At 44.5% G+C, this 16,701-nt stretch overlaps 1 protein-coding gene and 1 long non-coding RNA gene across 4 annotated transcripts in view; one reads left to right on the forward strand and one right to left on the reverse strand.

Moving 5' to 3' along the window:
• Nucleotides 1-16,701, forward strand: part of Ebf2 (early B cell factor 2) — a 197,661-nt gene that overhangs the window by 113,919 nt on the left and 67,041 nt on the right. The gene's annotated exons all lie outside the window — the stretch shown is intronic.
• The window catches only part of 4930438E09Rik (RIKEN cDNA 4930438E09 gene), a 65,701-nt gene that overhangs the window by 15,169 nt on the left and 33,831 nt on the right, over nt 1-16,701 (reverse strand). The window contains exons 4-5 of the long non-coding RNA NR_045961.1: nt 9,439-9,540; nt 5,014-5,131 (exon numbers count right to left, since the gene is read on the reverse strand). This is a non-coding gene — a long non-coding RNA (RIKEN cDNA 4930438E09 gene). The remainder of the gene's footprint in view (nt 1-5,013; nt 5,132-9,438; nt 9,541-16,701) is intronic.

Consider the following 16,701-nt stretch of genomic DNA (forward strand, 5'->3'; position numbering starts at 1 on the left):
TCTAGTTCCAAATGGGATGTGGTGGTCCTCCAACATGCAAACCAGGACCTGTTGGAAGGCAGAGGATGAAATAGCTCTCAGGTTTTTGTTATTGTTGTTGTTTAATGAGGGGGGGCCACCCTTGCATCCATGCATGTTGATAACTGTCCCTTTAAGCAGACTGCCTTTCCTGAGTCAGAATCTATCTTTTGGGGATTCAAAATAATTTTGCAACAGTGGATACAGGCCTTCTTTATGTGTTATTGGTCTGGGAACAGCAACAGATTAAAAAAAATATTACCGGGTCAAATAACAGCTGTTATTATTAAGTTCAGCTTTTATTATCAATTTGCCAGTAGATTCCGGCAGTTAAAAAAAAAAAAAACCGCATCTGAGCTCTCACTAATCAGTACCCTCATTCTGATAATATTCTAACGACTGTCAATTTACTTCAGTGCTGCCATTTGCAGAATTTTCCAATTAGCAGCAAACCTGTTCCACCTTCTCCTGTAATTACGGGGGACTCAGTTCAGATCAGCTGCGGCCAGACAGCGCGTGCACGATGTGATGTAGTTGCCAGAATCACTGCGATGTTGTTTTTAACCTTCGCATGCGCTGGCACAGCTTTAACATCTCTGTTTATAGGCAGGAGGCTCCCGCGGTAGTGGCATGTGTCAAAATAGCAAAATTATTTTTAATAAACACACGAGGAGGATGCAAACACAAATATGGGCATATTTTGGTTTTTGGATCCGTTTAATGTCTGCTCCAGATTTCGTGGTGTTCTCTAGCTTGGCTACCTCCCCCATCATCCCCCACCCTACCCCACCCTTCTGAAAAACGCAGTCTTGGAAAGGGACAACGGAGAGTGACTGAATTGCATTTGGTTCTACCTGTTTCCTTTGCTGGTGAAGCAAAAGTTTTTACAGGATCATAAAATTAGAGACAGAGAGCCTTTAATGGTCATGTATGGTAACCCTGTCTTTTTTCTCTCTCTCTCTTGTTTTTTTTTTTTTTTTCTTTTTTAAATAAATGGGGAAACCTAGGTCCAGAATGGAGAAGAAACTTACCTAATGACCCAGAGCTAGCTAGAGGCAGAGCTGAGACTAGAACCCACCATCTACCTCCAATCTGGGATCTGTTTCACTATAGCAAGCCTGTCCCCGTTTCTCTTAGTGGCTTCTAAATATGGCAGAAGGCAGTCGGGGCAGCTGCACTCTGCCTTTCACAGAACTTCCCAGCCAGATCAAAGCCAATCAAACACTCTGAAAGCCGCCTCAGCAGCTGACACGGCAGTAATAACAGCAGCGCAATAACTATTATTGCTACATGAAAAAAATATATTTAATAATAAGCTCATTGATTTTCAACAGCATCTCTGTGTTGCCTAATTGATGGGAAGTTGTATGTTTGCGTAGCCGATGGGGGTTATGAATTAAATATGGCCGTCTTTCCTTGAGGGATACACGCCATTCCAAGAAAGACAGGAGATCTACATTTCCCCCAAGCAAAATGGTCCCCTTGTAACAGGCGCATGGAAAGGCTGAAATGCAAACAAAAATAAAAGCCATCCATCACTGTTTATTAAGTGCTGCTACTTGAAGGTAAAAGGGATATTGAACTGTTTTTAAATTGGAAAGAATGTAGCGGACAAAATATTGATGGTCATATTACGTGGGTGACAAATTTTATTCTTTTGTTCACATTCATCAAAGGAGCTGTTTGGAGTGAATTATCCTTTCTCTGTCCATAAACCAATTTTTCTTCCCTCTTTATTTTTCTAAGTGCACATGTTTATTAAGGAACATAGGGCCAGAGGAGATGGTCCTTTCTGGTTCAGGTTGTCCGTCCAAACCTTGCTATGTGAGTCAAAGCTTCTCTCCACGAGGCTACAAGTTGATCTCCGAGGTGCTGATGTGAAGTTTACTGTGGGCTTAAAAGTCGAGGCTGAGAGTCTGTTCCCACAATTTAAAGGGAAAGGGGTGGGTCAGGTTTGATTTCATTTTTAGCTGTGGTTTTCAAGTGGAAGTTCTGAAGCATTTATTTATTTTTCCAAATTTATGGTATGCCCCTCCACTCTGCTGGCCAGTGCTCAACGAAAACATCCAAGCTTCTATGGCAAAGCGGGCCTGAGTCGAGGAAACGAAAATTGAAAATGTCGGCTCACAATGGGGAGAATTTCAATAAAAATTTAGTTTGAAGTTTCGTTTGCTTTCAACTCTATTCAACTTTAAGTCCTTTTTTTTTTTGTTTTTATGAGGTCGTATTAATTTAGACTTGCTTCTTCAAAACCTTACTGGGCACACAATGTGCCCCCCCCTGTTTCCCCCCACCCCACCCCACCCCCACCCCACCCCCCGCTTTCCTTTCCCCTGTTTTTGACAGTCTCATATAGCCATGGCTGGCTTCAAACGTTGTATGTCTCTGATACAAACCTTGAACTTCTAATCCTTCTCCCTTTATCTGGGATTACTAGCCTGTAACACCATGCCCAGTTTATGTGTTGCTGGCCAGCAAGTTCAGGGCCTCATGCATGTTGGGTAAGAATGCCCCTCTCTCTGATGACTGTGTCTCTGCCCCTTTCCAGCTCCAGCTCTGCTGCCCTCTCCCTCTTGTTGTTTTGAGACAGAGTCTCATGTGACCCAAGGTGGCCTCCAGTTTGCTTTGCATCTGAGCTTGTTGTCGATTTCCTAATTCTCCCATCTGATCCTCTCTGGTACTGGGATTACAGACATGCATGACCATGCCAGGCAGTCCAGTCTATTCAGCTGTGGAGTGAGACTGGAGGATGCAAGCCCCTGTGTTGCTAGATATGCCTAGTTGTATGTTCAGATATAGCGGGCGATGGTGGAGGAGGGCGGGTGGCTGGTGGGGTGGGGGTCAGGGGTGGCGGCATATGCCACTTCTTCACTTTTGAGTTCTGCGATCCAGAGTCTTCCATCTTCAGAGGTGCAGTTAACTAAAATGGTTCTTTCAGTTCTTTGCACTGATAATTGTTGTTCAAAGTCAAGTTCATTGAGCAGCAGATGAGGTTTGTTTGGGCATAGCTCAGGCATAGAATGCTTGCCTGGTGTCACCTAGAACAGCACCAAAATAACAACAAAAGGAGGTTTTCTTGCAAGCAAATTATAGTCATTCATATATATATATATATATATATGTATATATATATATATATATATATATGTGTGTGTGTGTGTGTGTGTGTATACACATATATACATATATACATACATACATATATCTATATATAATATACACACATATATATACATATATACATACACACATACACACACACACACATGCTGTATAGGAAGCAGCTGGAAAGCCGTAGTTTTTTTGGTGAGTCATGTAGCTACTCCTTTCTCAACTAAATATCCAATGTTAAAGGATGCTGGCCAGAGATAATAAGAAGGATTTTAATGAGTCGTTGATACTTGGTGGCATGTACATATTTCTGGTTTGAGAGGCACTTTCCCATATACTGGCGTACTTGTTTCTCATAGGCAGATGTTAGCAGGATCTCCTGGAGGCACTGACATCACTTCCGAAAGACCACAGAGCCACGAAGCATTGAACTCCAATTTGTGTCTCCCAGAATTATGTATCATACACGACTTAAGCTAGGAGAAGTCATTGACAGACCACATTCCAAGCAGGCAGTGCAGTCCATAATTGCAGAAGGGACTGGAAGAAATGATCTAAATAAAGCCAAAAGGCCACACATCCATGCCTCAGCCGACAAAGCGATTTAGAGTAATTCCATTTTTTATTTTTCCTGTGTATTTTTCAGAGGACATCAATGTAGCAAGAATTTATCCCACACTATTCTGTTTCTTTACTTTGTTGTCTACCTCGCTTCTACTTCAGCTGCCATGAGGCTTACACGGCTGTTTAGCCCCACCTACTTTTCTGTTTCCATAGCAGCTGACAGCTGCTGGACTCTGGTGAGGACCCCCTTGGGCTGTGCCACATTGTAGCAGGTGATACCATAGCAGGAGATCACGTGACGCGGAGAGGCGGAACTGCATAGCAAGACAGGAAGCCAGACAAGGACTGGGAAGGGCTGAAGCTCCCTCTTTTATGGTAACCCCCTCTGGGCAGAACAAACCACGGTGTCACAAGAGCAACTTCAGTCCCTTCCAAGGACATGTTGCCAGTGACAGGAGGATGTCTTTCCAGGCCCCATCTAGTAAAGGTCACGTGACCCTTTAATACTGCAGGTAGTAAATCCTACAAAGATTCGCCCAAGTCGCGGTGAAATCCCAGCAACCCCCACCTCACCCCCATCCTCCTTCCCCGCTCTCCCCTCTCAGGTTCCCCGTTTCTTCTCTCATAAGCGATTTTCTCCAGGATTCCATCTCTTTCCCTGGGTTTGTCTAGATCTGAATACTTCACAGGAGCCGGAGGGTGGGAGCAGGGTGTGTGGCGAGAGCAACGCTGGGAACTTTGCTGAGGATCCCAATTGGTTTCCTTCTCAAATACGTGCAGGTATCCCAGGGAGAAGGTCACTGGGGACCAATGCATCAGTACTTAGAGATCAGGGGGCATTTGTGTGTAAGACTGATTCCAAAAGCAGGAGAGAAAACGCTACCCAGGCCTGAGAGATGGCTCAGTGGTTACTGCTTTCACTTCTGGGCAACGATGTCAGCCAGCTTACAACCACCTGTAACTCTAGCCTCAAGAGAATATAATGCTATAATGCCCTCTTCTTACCTCCAACACACACACACACACACACACACACACACACACACACACCCTGACCAATTAACTAACTGCTAAATATAAATATAAAATATAAAAAGGAAAGCTGTGCAGATCCATTATGGACATTCCAGAGGCCCAGCAACCGAAGAAGCAAAGCGAAAGTTCCAGAAACCCACCCAAGCTGTGCTTCACCCTGAAGGCAAACATTTAGTTCTATTGGATTCTAAACAATTTCTTTTCTCCACTGATCAAGGAAAACTCATTCCTGACTTTTTCCTCAAAGCTTGCTACGCATGTGTAGACGAGAGGAGAGGAGCTTACTCATGATCTTTAAGTAGAGAGCAGAGGCAATCATGTGTCCGTGGAAATGTGTTCTTGGGTTGTTCTTCTATCACTGAGGGTCACGTTTTATTCTGGATAAAGCTTTTCTGTATCCCACCTAGGAAAGCAAGGGATTTCTCAGAGAAATAAATACATAAACCAACAAACAACAAACAATGCATCTTGATATACTGAGCAAGCTGGACTTAAAACCTCATACAAACTCTTTCTGTTGGGGTCCAAACAAGTATATTTCAGTCCAAAACCAGAGATTCATCTGTCATAAGGCCAGTGGCAGGAATCATAGAGATGTTCCTGTAGCCCCTCCCTGACTCCTTCTGTGAGCTGGAAAGCCCATGAAGTTAGCTAGGCCTAGCAGCTTAGGCTGTTGTCCACCAGAGCAGAAAGGTGCCCGCTGTTTGTATCATCAGGTTCTTTTGCATCTTCATGTTTCCATGGTGATAAGATTATCTCTATAGTAGAGATTTCCAGATGGTTCCTTTATAGACACAGGTCTCTGGAGAAACAGAGCCAATGAGAAATTCTGGGTGTTGATGTGATAAGGAACTGGCTTATTGAAGGGTAGGCTGAGGATGAGATCGGCAAGTGTGAAACCTGTGGGGCAAGCCAACAGACTATGGATTCACACAGCAGTTGATGCCACAGTCCCAAAGCAGAACTTCTCCAGTCAACCCAAGTGTTTGCACTTAAGCCCTTTAACTAACAGATGAAACCTACCCATTTTAGTGATGGTGATATCTGACCTTACTCTCAGGTGGCTACTTATGTTAACCTTAACCACACTTGTAAAAGACCCTTGGAGAAGAGATTTTGTACTCAGACCTTCAAGGTGACCAGTCTGCTGAGTTTGGGTTGCCTCAAAGGTGATGGACAGATTCTGTGTCCTTACCCTGAGTCCCATACCCATGACTTTTAAAACTGAATGGAAATAAAGTCTCCAAGGAAATGGCTAGGGTATGGAGGGAGAGTTCGGGCCTTTTTGGCCTGGATGTCAGTTATGGGTGAATTTTGAGAAGGTGAACTATGAGGAGAAGGCAATGGATAAAGGAGATGAGACTGATGTAGACTTCCTGACCAATGAAAACCCTCAACAGACTGTATAAAAGGGGCTTCCCATTAGATTTACTTAGTGTGTGTGTGTGTGTGTGTGTGTGTGTGAGAGAGAGGGGGGGGGGCGGGGTGTACATATGTATGCACAGGTGTGTGTCTGTCTGTGTGCAACAGAGAAATGTACACTTGTGTGCACAAGTGTGTGTATGAGAGAGCTATACATGTGTACACAGGTATGTGTTACCTCTGAAAGAGAGAGAAAGCTTTATACCATGTGTTTACAGGTGTGTGTGCCTCTGTGTATGTGAGTTTGTGTGTGTGTGAGAGAGAGAGAGAAAAGATGTGCATGTGTGCACACAAGTGTGTGTGTGTGTGTGTGTGTGTGTGTGTGTGTCTGTGTGTGCCTGTGTGCACACATGGAGGCCACAGAAGGGTGTGAGGTGTCTTCTGTCACTTTCTTGGTCTGTTCCTTTGAGACAGGATCTCTCTCCCTGACCTCTGGGGCTCCCATTGTTTCTGCTAAGCTGGAAGCCAGCAATCCTCAGGCATCCTTCTGTGTGCTCCCTGAGTGGAGTAGTGAGCAAGGCGTTTGGCTTGTTCCGTGGAGATGGGATCTGAACTCTGGTCTTCATGATTGTTTACCAAGTACTCTTAACCACTGAGCCATCCTTCCAATTCCCAGAGAAGGGATAATAGAAGACATGGTGGGTTTATTTTTGACTGTTGAGGTAAGGAAACAAACTGATATGCAACTCAGAGACAGGGCCCCCTTTCCCTCTCAAGGCTGTTTACTAAGATATTTGCTTGCCACTTGATTCAAGAGACAGTGACATGTCTCTTAGCAGACTTAGAAAGTATGGGCAACAATGAGGGTGAGAATTCATGGGCTGACATTTTGTTCCCCAAATATCTGCCCTTTGCAACAGTGTCTGCCATAGGTGAATTGTTCTGCCTTGGGTTTGGGCCGACTTCATGGACAGGATGAGACTTTTCACACCTGGCAATGTATACCTGTAAGTGTGGAGCTCTTGCCTCATGTTCCCAACCCCTGTGAACTGACTATCTATTGGAGAAAATTCATTAAACCATCAATGAGGAAGTGGAGGAAAGTTTGCAATGATATAACTCAGCAAGGTAGGAGAGACAATGAAATCAGAAAGGTAGGTAGGTAGATAGATAGATAGATAGATAGACAGACAGATGACAGAAAGAATAGCATGAAAGTGGATAGAGCCTACAAAGTAATTAACAAAGGGAAACTTTCAGGGAATTGGGCTGATACCTGCTCATATCAACTGTATTTCAGGACCATTTATAAGCAGAGCCTGGGTTTCTAAACTCTAGAGCAGAGCGAGTCAGATTTGAACCTTAAAATATACTGTCACATAGCTAGCTGTTCAGGCTTTTAAAACAGTTTTCTTTATCTGGAGTTGGCTGCCTGTTGCTTATGCCGTGAAGAGCTGCTATGTGTTTTGTGGTAACACACAGGTGCATAAGCATACAGGCACATACACATGTGCATATACACACATACACACATGATGTTCACAAATGCACACACATGTTCACATATAGGCACACATGTGTTCACACACATATACACAGGTGTGTGCATATGTCTGTGTACCTTGGTATATATATATATATATATATATATATATATATATATATATATACATATGCGTGAAAACACATGTGTATATACATACACATCCATATACACATAGGTATAAATACACATGCACAGGAACACTCATGCTTGCACACTCAAGTATGGACTCATGTCAAAAGGCTGCTAAAGAAATGTGTTCACAGCTGAGGCTTGATGAAACGGTGGGTGAGGGTGACTTGGGAATGGAATGTAGAAGACTGGCAAATGGGGAGGTTCTTTAGGCCCCCAAGATTCCTGGTTCTCTGCCAGCTCCTTGCTGCATGTACTTTTGACATGCTGAAAGACACCCCAGGTTGTTGATAGACCCAGGGTGTGGACAACCCCTTGTCTTCATTCAACATCTTATTCTGATGGCCTCTCCTAGGTCATTTTCTTCACCCATACTTTTGTTCAGGGGTGGGGGGAATCTTTCTTGAGTTATGAGATCCTAAGAGAAATTCTCCAACCTCAGGTCTCTTTAGGTATAAAATTTGTCCCGAGTGTAACTTTTCAAAATGACGAGAGTTTAGAATGGGGGAGAGTGATGTCAGAGTTTCCCATAGAAGGAACTGTTCTCTGGGGCCTTGGTGAAAATGGCGCCAATGCTCTGAGATATAGGGCCCCATCCAATCCTATAATCAGAACCCTGGGACAACGACTGGGCTTACAGGGCTGTGGCGGGGCTGGAGGAACAGAGCAGTCTGAAAGTGAGGCCGACCCCCCAAGGCCCAAACAGGTGTTTCCAAAACATTCTAAAAGAGCCCTGGGAAACTCTGAGCTCCACACTGTAGAACAGCTTCCTTTGTTTCACTTGTGTCTGGTGTGTTTGGGAGTCCCAGCGGGCACCATTGTACTTAATGCTGGTTGCTTAAGCGTCACCTTGCGGCTCTGATATTCGGTGTGTGTGTTGGAGGCACGGAACAGCTAGACCTATAACATCCCGTGCCAAGTCGTAGGCTGCAAGAGTCAGAATTCAGGCTCAGACGTCTGGTTATGGAACCAGAGGATTTGGGGAATTAGCTATGCTCAGGAAAACTGTTTGGCCCTGTTTTCTTTGCGAACAAAGCAATCTGCATTGCTTCATTTAATCTAGCATATATCTGGCGATTATTGACGCTAAATTGATTTAGTGTTTTTGAGCGATGTTTCAGACTCCAAACACGGAACTCCCATTTATTTTACAGCTGAATATGGAACACGGATCCCTGCCTGATGTAATCAGCTTTGTATTTAACCCCTTAAGAGTAAGCATTGATCCCTCCTCAACTTGCAACTTAATTACTCTCCACTGTGCTCCCCTCCTGTGTAATTTATTCTTTGGAAATAAACAGAGCCCTTTAGGTGGAGGGTCACCTGTCTAAGCTCCAGGGAGAGGATCGTTTTGACTGAGTAGAAAGACAATTCTCCAAGTGTGGCGTGGTTATTTACTGCAAAGCTGAAGCCATGCTAGGAACATTAACAGCATCTGCTATTTCACCAGAAAGTTCTTAAAGGTGTTTTAAGTCTTCCCCAAAGCTCCTAAGTAATTCTCCTAGCATCCCTCAGAGGTATTATCCAATTTTACGGGGAAGACATGTGAGGGAACACGCACAAGGGGTGAGAGTGGGCTGGCGAGAGACAGAGAAGAGATTGTTGTGAATATAGGTAGTAATTGGACACTATCCCTTTACTCTTAATTTTTATCCTGTAGATCACACCATCACCTCATTATGCTGTCTGTATGAACTCACGGCGGCAGAGGAGGTTAACACCATGCACCATGCAGGTGACACGGGTACTGTTTTCCATTTTCAATGACTCATCTCCTTAGGAAAAAAAAAACATAAACATTGAATTCCGATGAAGACAGTAGCGTTAAGAGCAAAATCAATCTATTAGCGACATCGGCATTAAAATATTATAGCTATATAGGGCTGAGAGATGGCTCAGTCATCCAACTGCTTGTCACACAGACATGTAGACCTGAGTTTAGAGTCCAGTACTTATTTAGAACAGGGCAACCTAGTCCTGTAATCCCAGTGCCGTGGAGGATTATGGGTGCTCATTGGCCAGCCAGTTTAGTCAGCTCCAGGTTCAATGAGGACTTGTCTCAAAACATAAGGCTAAAGGGCGCGCACACACACACATGCACACAAAATTTTAAACAAATTTCAAGATCTGGAGACATGGGATAGCCATCAAGCTGTTTGTTTAGTGCTGTTTGTTAGTCTTTGTATGTCATGAGTGATGTATGCAGTGGGTATGTAACTGCATGAGCCTGTGAGCCTGTGCACGTGGGTCCTCCCAGCAGAGGATGTTGGATCTCTTCCCCTCTTGCTCTCTTGAGACAGGGCCTCTTGCTGAAGCTAGAGCTCATGGTTTCTGTTAGGATGGCTGCCAGCAAGCTCCCAGGATCTGCCGGTCTCAACGCCCAAGTGCTGGGATTGCTGGTCCCTGCTTTTCACAGGGGTGTTGCGGATTTGAATGCATTGCCTCCTAAGCAGGAGCTCGGCCAGTGTTTGTACCCACGGAACTGTCCTTGCCACTCTCGGGGGCGCTTTTCTTATGTTCCCTCTGGCATGATGTGGGCTAATTTTAAAAGAACAAAAGCCGGAGGGTTCCAATCTGTCTGATTTCAAGGCTGCGTCCTCCAGAAGGCATGGTGGATTTAGAGCAGCCAATGCATTCTGACTCATGCATGGGACAAGATGATTTCCTTGTCATGGTGTTGGGCCAGAGCCATTTTTAGGAGTGGTAGTTCTGACAGGGAGTGTAGGGAAGGTCCCCGATGTCAGGTCCCTGGTGTCCCGAGTCAGCAGAGGACGCTGGTTGAGAGTGGCTTTTCTCCCAGCATGCCTGGGCTGGGTCTTGTGTGTCTTCCCGAGGGAGTGGTGGCTTCTGTTTCCCAGGCTTCCAGGCCTCACTTGCTGCTCCTTGAGAAAGCCTCTGAGTGAAGGGCTGGGACATTTCACTTCCAGGTCAGTTGCTGACTCCCTAAGGGAAGGGTTTTGTTTGCTTGTTTTTGTTTTTAATTTACCACATAGGGAGAGGCTACCAACTACACTCCAAACTCCAGGGCCCCCGAAGGCCCCTGTGGATCAAAGGAGCTCTCCACTTTATCAGACCATCGCCTATGAGACAAGTTCAGGCCAACCCACTCATATTTTTTGTGTGCTTGTGATACTGGGCATTGGTTTGAAGACATCAAGCAAGCCAGACAAGTGTTCTACCACTGAGCTACATTCTAAGCCCGCTTTCTGTATCAATTACAGAGAGGAGGAAAAGAGGAGGTTGATGGAGACCCATGGCCCGAAGCTGAAGTTTGGCTTTGGGGAGGAAAGGGGAGAGGGAGTCAGGGAGAGACAGTGGGAGGGACAACTAAGAACTCTGTGTGTGTGTGTGTGTGTGTGTGTGTGTGTGTGTCAACACAAGTGCGGAACTGTCACAGTGAACCCCAGTACTCTGTGTGCTTACTAAAGACCATTTTCAAAACAAAGAGTCAGCCGGGACAAACATTCTCATGGCGTGGCAAAGAAGTTCCTGGCTTTGGTACTAAGGTCTGGAAGCCTTCCCAAAGCTGGTAATTCCTGCCGAGTGAATAGAGGTTCCAAGAGCCAGCAAAGTTTGTACAACAAATTGGAAAATAAACGTATGATTCTTCTAATCTCATGCAGGCTGAGGGGCTCGGGTCCCATTAGACTAAATATGACCATGGAGTCCTAAACTCACAACACTCTAGAATATTATTAGCCATATCCAAATGCTTTTGTATCAAACTCTTGACCTGATTTTTGTCCCAGTTTCACTTTTATATCATCTTGGTTTAGTTCTTCTTTAAAAAAAAAAGTTAAATTTTTTTTTTAATGAAAGCCAGTTACCTCTAAGTAATAGAAGAATCTGTTTTGCTAAGGGAGCCGCAGAATATTGAAATACCCGGTCCTATATTTTTATGTGGTTGGCAAATGCAGTCTAAAGGTGGCTAATGTGATACCCAACCTGGTGTTAATGGCCAATGATAATTCCGTATGTACCACCTGCTACCTGTCAGGACACACATTCTCTCTTTTCCCTTTTTTGGCTTGAAGGTGAGACTGACTGTGGATGTGTCTCTATGGCTGGAGGTGAGGCCTGCTGTCAGATTCGCCAGATGAGCTGAGACTGCTGTCGTCACCACTTAAAAACCCCACTTAAAAAAACCGCACATCCTGAGTGTGCGAACTGGGGAAAGTCGGGGTGGGGGAAGCGCAGCTTGGAAGGATAAAGAAATGAGGAGCCCTGCTCAGGAAAGGAAACCCTCCTGGTAAAAATTAAAATTAGAGAAGTTCCTGAGGAAGTTCTTTTAGGGGAGAAACACATTAGCTGAAGTGATGGCTTTAGCTAACCATTTTATGGCTGTGCATTTCGATGCCTCACAGTTTCAGTTTCTCCTTCCCTCTAACAATTGCCCAGGGATGACGCACACGGAGCTAACTCCATAGTCAAGACGGCTTCTTCTCAGAGGAATATACTCTCTCCTATGAGTATATAATTTAAGATTTACTGGGCATAGATGAAGGGAAAAAAATCTCTAAACAAAGCCTCTTGCCCATTCATAGGTAGGACTTGAACCCTGTAAGTCTTTTCAACTCTCAGGTCTGCTCCATAGAACCCAGGACTCTTCAGGCCAGTACTTCATGGAGGAAGCCCGGGGGCTTACATTTCACCCTTTGAGTTTAACCAGTAAGCATTTCTCTGTTTCAACAAAAGAAAAAAGAAAATCCAAAAAACCAGATACACTCCTAGTCTGAACTGTAAAGAAACTAGATTCCAGTTTTTCAAAATGACATATGAGACAGTTCACAGAAAGTCCTGCACACCCAGATGAGTTTTCATGAATCTCGTTTTTTAATTTTTTTAAGGGATACTTTTTGTCTTTTATTAGCATTGTTTGTTTGTTTGTTTGTTTTTTATTAGCATTGTTAAACCAGTGTTCCTTCCAGGCAGCCACAATTAGCGGCACACTCCCTGCCCTTCCCCGACACCTTTGTTTAAGTTTTAGGAACATTTTTTGGTGAATCATTTAATCTCTTTCAACAGGACTGACCAGAAGGCCTACTCAGCAGTAGGGACCCTGAGCTCACGAAAATTGTTACAGCCTTTCCCAAGTGTTCCCAAAAGATGTATTTTTGCACTCGAGTTAGTTGTTCAAGAGCCCTGTGAGGTAGCTGATGGAACCTCTTTCTCCAGATGAGGAGAGGAGGCCCCTGGTGTAAATGGTCTTCATGGATACGGGCGGGCAGGGTTGACCTAAGAGTGTGGGCCTGGCTTCCTGTCTGGGCCAAGAGGAGAACCCGAGATTCATTTCCTCGACTCAACTCTCAAACTAATTCATCTCTTACTTTTACATCTCTTTCATCCCCAGCTCTGAACAAGCCAGGGGTAGTGCTGGCTTCTACCAGTGGTTCTCAACCTTCCTCCTACTGTAACCCTTCAATAACAGCTCCTCAAGTTGTGGTGACCCTGCCCCCCTCCCTAAAATCATTTTCGTTGCCATTTCATAACTGTAAGTTTGCTACTGTTACGAATTGTAACACAAATATCTGTGTTTTCAGATGATCTTAAGCGACCCCCCTCTCTCTCCTCCCACCCCCCCCCCCATGAAAGGGAGGTTCTTTTGACTTCCTAAAGTAGTTGAGACCCACAGGTTGAAAACAGCATCCAGTCTAAACCTACCCAGGCCAGAGCCAGTTGATCAGAAGTTCAAGAGAGCCGGGTGTACCTCAGCAACTAATCTCAGGCTAGGCAATCCTTAGGTTACTGCGGATGCTGTTTCACTATGTGAAAAACTCAAATTCCATGTTCTCCACAGTGAATTTTTCCTTTTCTCTAAAGCTTTCTTAACCTTTCCTTGGCCACCAATGGATTCCCCAGGCTGTCTCTCTAGTCTTTTTTCAAATTGCCTGACTACTAGTCCAGCCTGCCTCAGCCTTCCATATCCTTGTTTTGCATCGGATGTTTAATATGTTCTCTTTCTAGGCCTTGAGCTCTCCTGAGCATGACTTCTGTGGAGTCAGGGACCAAGATGAAGTTTCCTGCTTTGTCATAAAACTCTACAGTTTTACGTGTTCAAGTGCACAGATGCCTAATTTGGGTTTTCTTTTCTAGACTGGTAGTTTTGGATTTTCTTTTCTAGACTCGACTTTCCTGCATGGAAGGGGGGGGGGCCCTTCATTGTAATCATCACCAAATGGATACAGTACTAATGGAACTTAATTGTTTCCACTAGACGGATCTCGGGTGTTTTTGGCAGCCAAAATGAAAATGATTCCAAATACCATCAAAGAGGCTTCTAAGCCCCCAGCATGCACAGAGTGTTTTGATATACAGTACAGTGTTAATAGCATTATCTCATCTAATACAACATACGGTTACTTTAATCCTCTCCCGCCTCTCTGATCTTGGAAGATCCGACGGATAGACAGCAAAGAATGAAACACTATATACAAGGAGACAAAGGGAGTCTTAGCCCCCATCCTCTGGGTGTGATTTTTTTTTTTTGATTGTTCGAGTGCTGGCTTCAAATACGTACCATTATCAATACCGACTTCTGCATCCTCCATGCTAGTTTGAGTTTGTATGCGACATCAAACATACCTTTTCACACATGTTCCTTCCAGATTTTTTTTAACACTTACTTAGCAGTTTATAGAAGGAAGTGAATGATCTCCTCAAGCTGCTTACAAATTAAAAAAAAATCTGTGCTTATTAATTATGCAGGATTAGTCTAATTATAATTCAGCAAATTAATTAGCGACAGAAGGTGTTCTGAAACATTGGAGTACATTTGCATGTTAAATGGAGAGGCTAGTCTGTAATATATGTAAATTTATGCATGGCTTCATAGTTTAATTTAAAAATTTGCAGCTGCATATGGTATGGGAGCAGGTGAAAAGTCAGTTTTAGTTTAATGACGCTAACAAACATTGGATGGTGTCCTGTCTTAGCCAGAGGATGCACTCGTATCTGCTAATCTCTGAATCTGTCAGATGAGCCTCTTGTTACAGAGATGCTCAAGGTCACTATTGAGTGGACTCGTAGGTGCCATAGGTATACACTAAAGACCTGGGCGGGAGAGCGGCGCTAGGAGACCAGTACCCACTCAGCTCTCTTCCTCACTGTCTCCTGTAGTGCGAGCTTCCTCGCTGCCTTTGGTTTAAGGAGAGGTACATTCCAGTCTACTGAAACAGGGCTATTTTTTTTGTCTCCCTGGTATCAAATCTGGCAGGTGTAAAATAGCTGTCCAACCTTGATTCCCTTTCCAAATCTTCACATTTGCACTTCATTTCAATTTCCCGGAGTCGTGGGAAAGTTATTACTGAGTTATGAATTAATGGTAGGGTAGAGAGTTTTACACACTGGCCTCAACCATCTGGCAAAACAGTAAAAACCAGTGGACCAGGCAGCAGCAAAGGGCTCCCGGTGTAATCGGTGTTCACTGCTCAGCCTAGCAGAGATGAGTTTAGCTGGGAGGGCAGAGAACCAGAGGGGAAGGGGAGGGGAAGCCTGGATTGACGGGGACTGGGGCTGAGGACCCATTAAGCCGATGACTGGCTAATAACTTCATTTCTCTCCTTCATCCAAGGAGTCATAGTAGGGAAAAAAATAGATTTGTATCCTCACTCTGAAGTCTCAGTGTGTGTGTGTGTGTGTGTGTGTGTGTGTGTGTGTGTGTCGCAAGTGTGTAGGTGATTTGGTTTTACTGGGTTCTTTTTCCTTTCGGTGGTGAGAAGGGAAAGAAAGGGACAGGGTAAAGGAAGAAGTCCTGGTTTGAAAATTAAAGAAAGATTGGGGTATGGCTCAGTGGTAGAATGCTTGGCATAGCAGTCGCAAGGTCCAGGGTTTGATTCCCAGCACTAGAATTAAAAAAAAAAATGATAAAGGAAAAAGACAGATCTAAGTACGTTTCCAGGATCCCCAGAGACACAGTCAGAGACAACTAAAATGACAAACTCATTCTTAGGGTCTTTTCCAATTCAAATCCAAAGAACTCTGTCATCAGTTTCACTAATGGCGTCGGATTTTGATCTGAGTGTAAAACCAGAGACTTGTCCTGAGAGATGTTTTTTCCCATGGTGCTGAATAATGGAATGAGACTGGATATGGAGTACAACACAAATGTTCCGTGTAGAAGCCTGGTCTTGAGCAGCCAAAGTGTGTTGTTACCTGGTCAGGATTAAGAGGGCAGTGAGAAGAGGTGAGGCCCCCTGCTTTTACCGCTTAGTGGCTTTGTGCACAGTCAGTTGTTTGCCACTGAGGCTGTGGGAGACCCTTTGGAAGGCATCGGGAAATGGCTTTGAAATAAAGTCTATCGATAAGGGAGTCAGATTTACACAGTGCTGGGAAGTCCTGCCTCCTGGTGCCTAAATGAATACAACAGATCCTACCCAGGAGGCACCACGTTGAGGAGCAGAGATCTATGGCCAAACTGAAATGCCAGGAGCTTGTCACTGAAGTACACAAGGAATGGAAAATGATCCTGAGGGCGTGTTGCCAGCTAGGAGCTATGCGTGGACTCTGAGTCATGACCAGGTTTGTTGCAGTGTGGAAGACTTTCACCAGCCACCGCTTGTTGGTTGTCTCCTGCAATCCTGTTGGACTGGATTAATTCGTTGCTGTTTTTTTTTCCTTTTTAATATGTCCCCCAACAATTGAGGGAAGTTCAAGTAGAGAGTACATGTGAGGGTTGAGGGGCACCCTGTCCTGAGGGAAACCAAATCTAACTTTGTGGCAACCCCTGTAGAGTCCTGATGTTTTAAAATAGAGTGGGGAGAGGGCTCAGCAGGGAAAAATGCTTGCAAAGATGAGGATTTAAAATGGAGCTTTAGAACCCATGAAAGAACCAGGTGTGCTAGCACGTGCATGTGATCTGAATGTGCGTTTATGCAGGCATGTAATCCTAGTGTGATGCTGGTGTTGGGAGGTGGTGTCAGGAGGATACCTAGTGCTTA

The sequence above is a fragment of the Mus musculus genome, chromosome 14, assembly GCF_000001635.26.
Source record: "Mus musculus strain C57BL/6J chromosome 14, GRCm38.p6 C57BL/6J".
Lineage (NCBI taxonomy): Eukaryota > Metazoa > Chordata > Mammalia > Rodentia > Muridae > Mus > Mus musculus.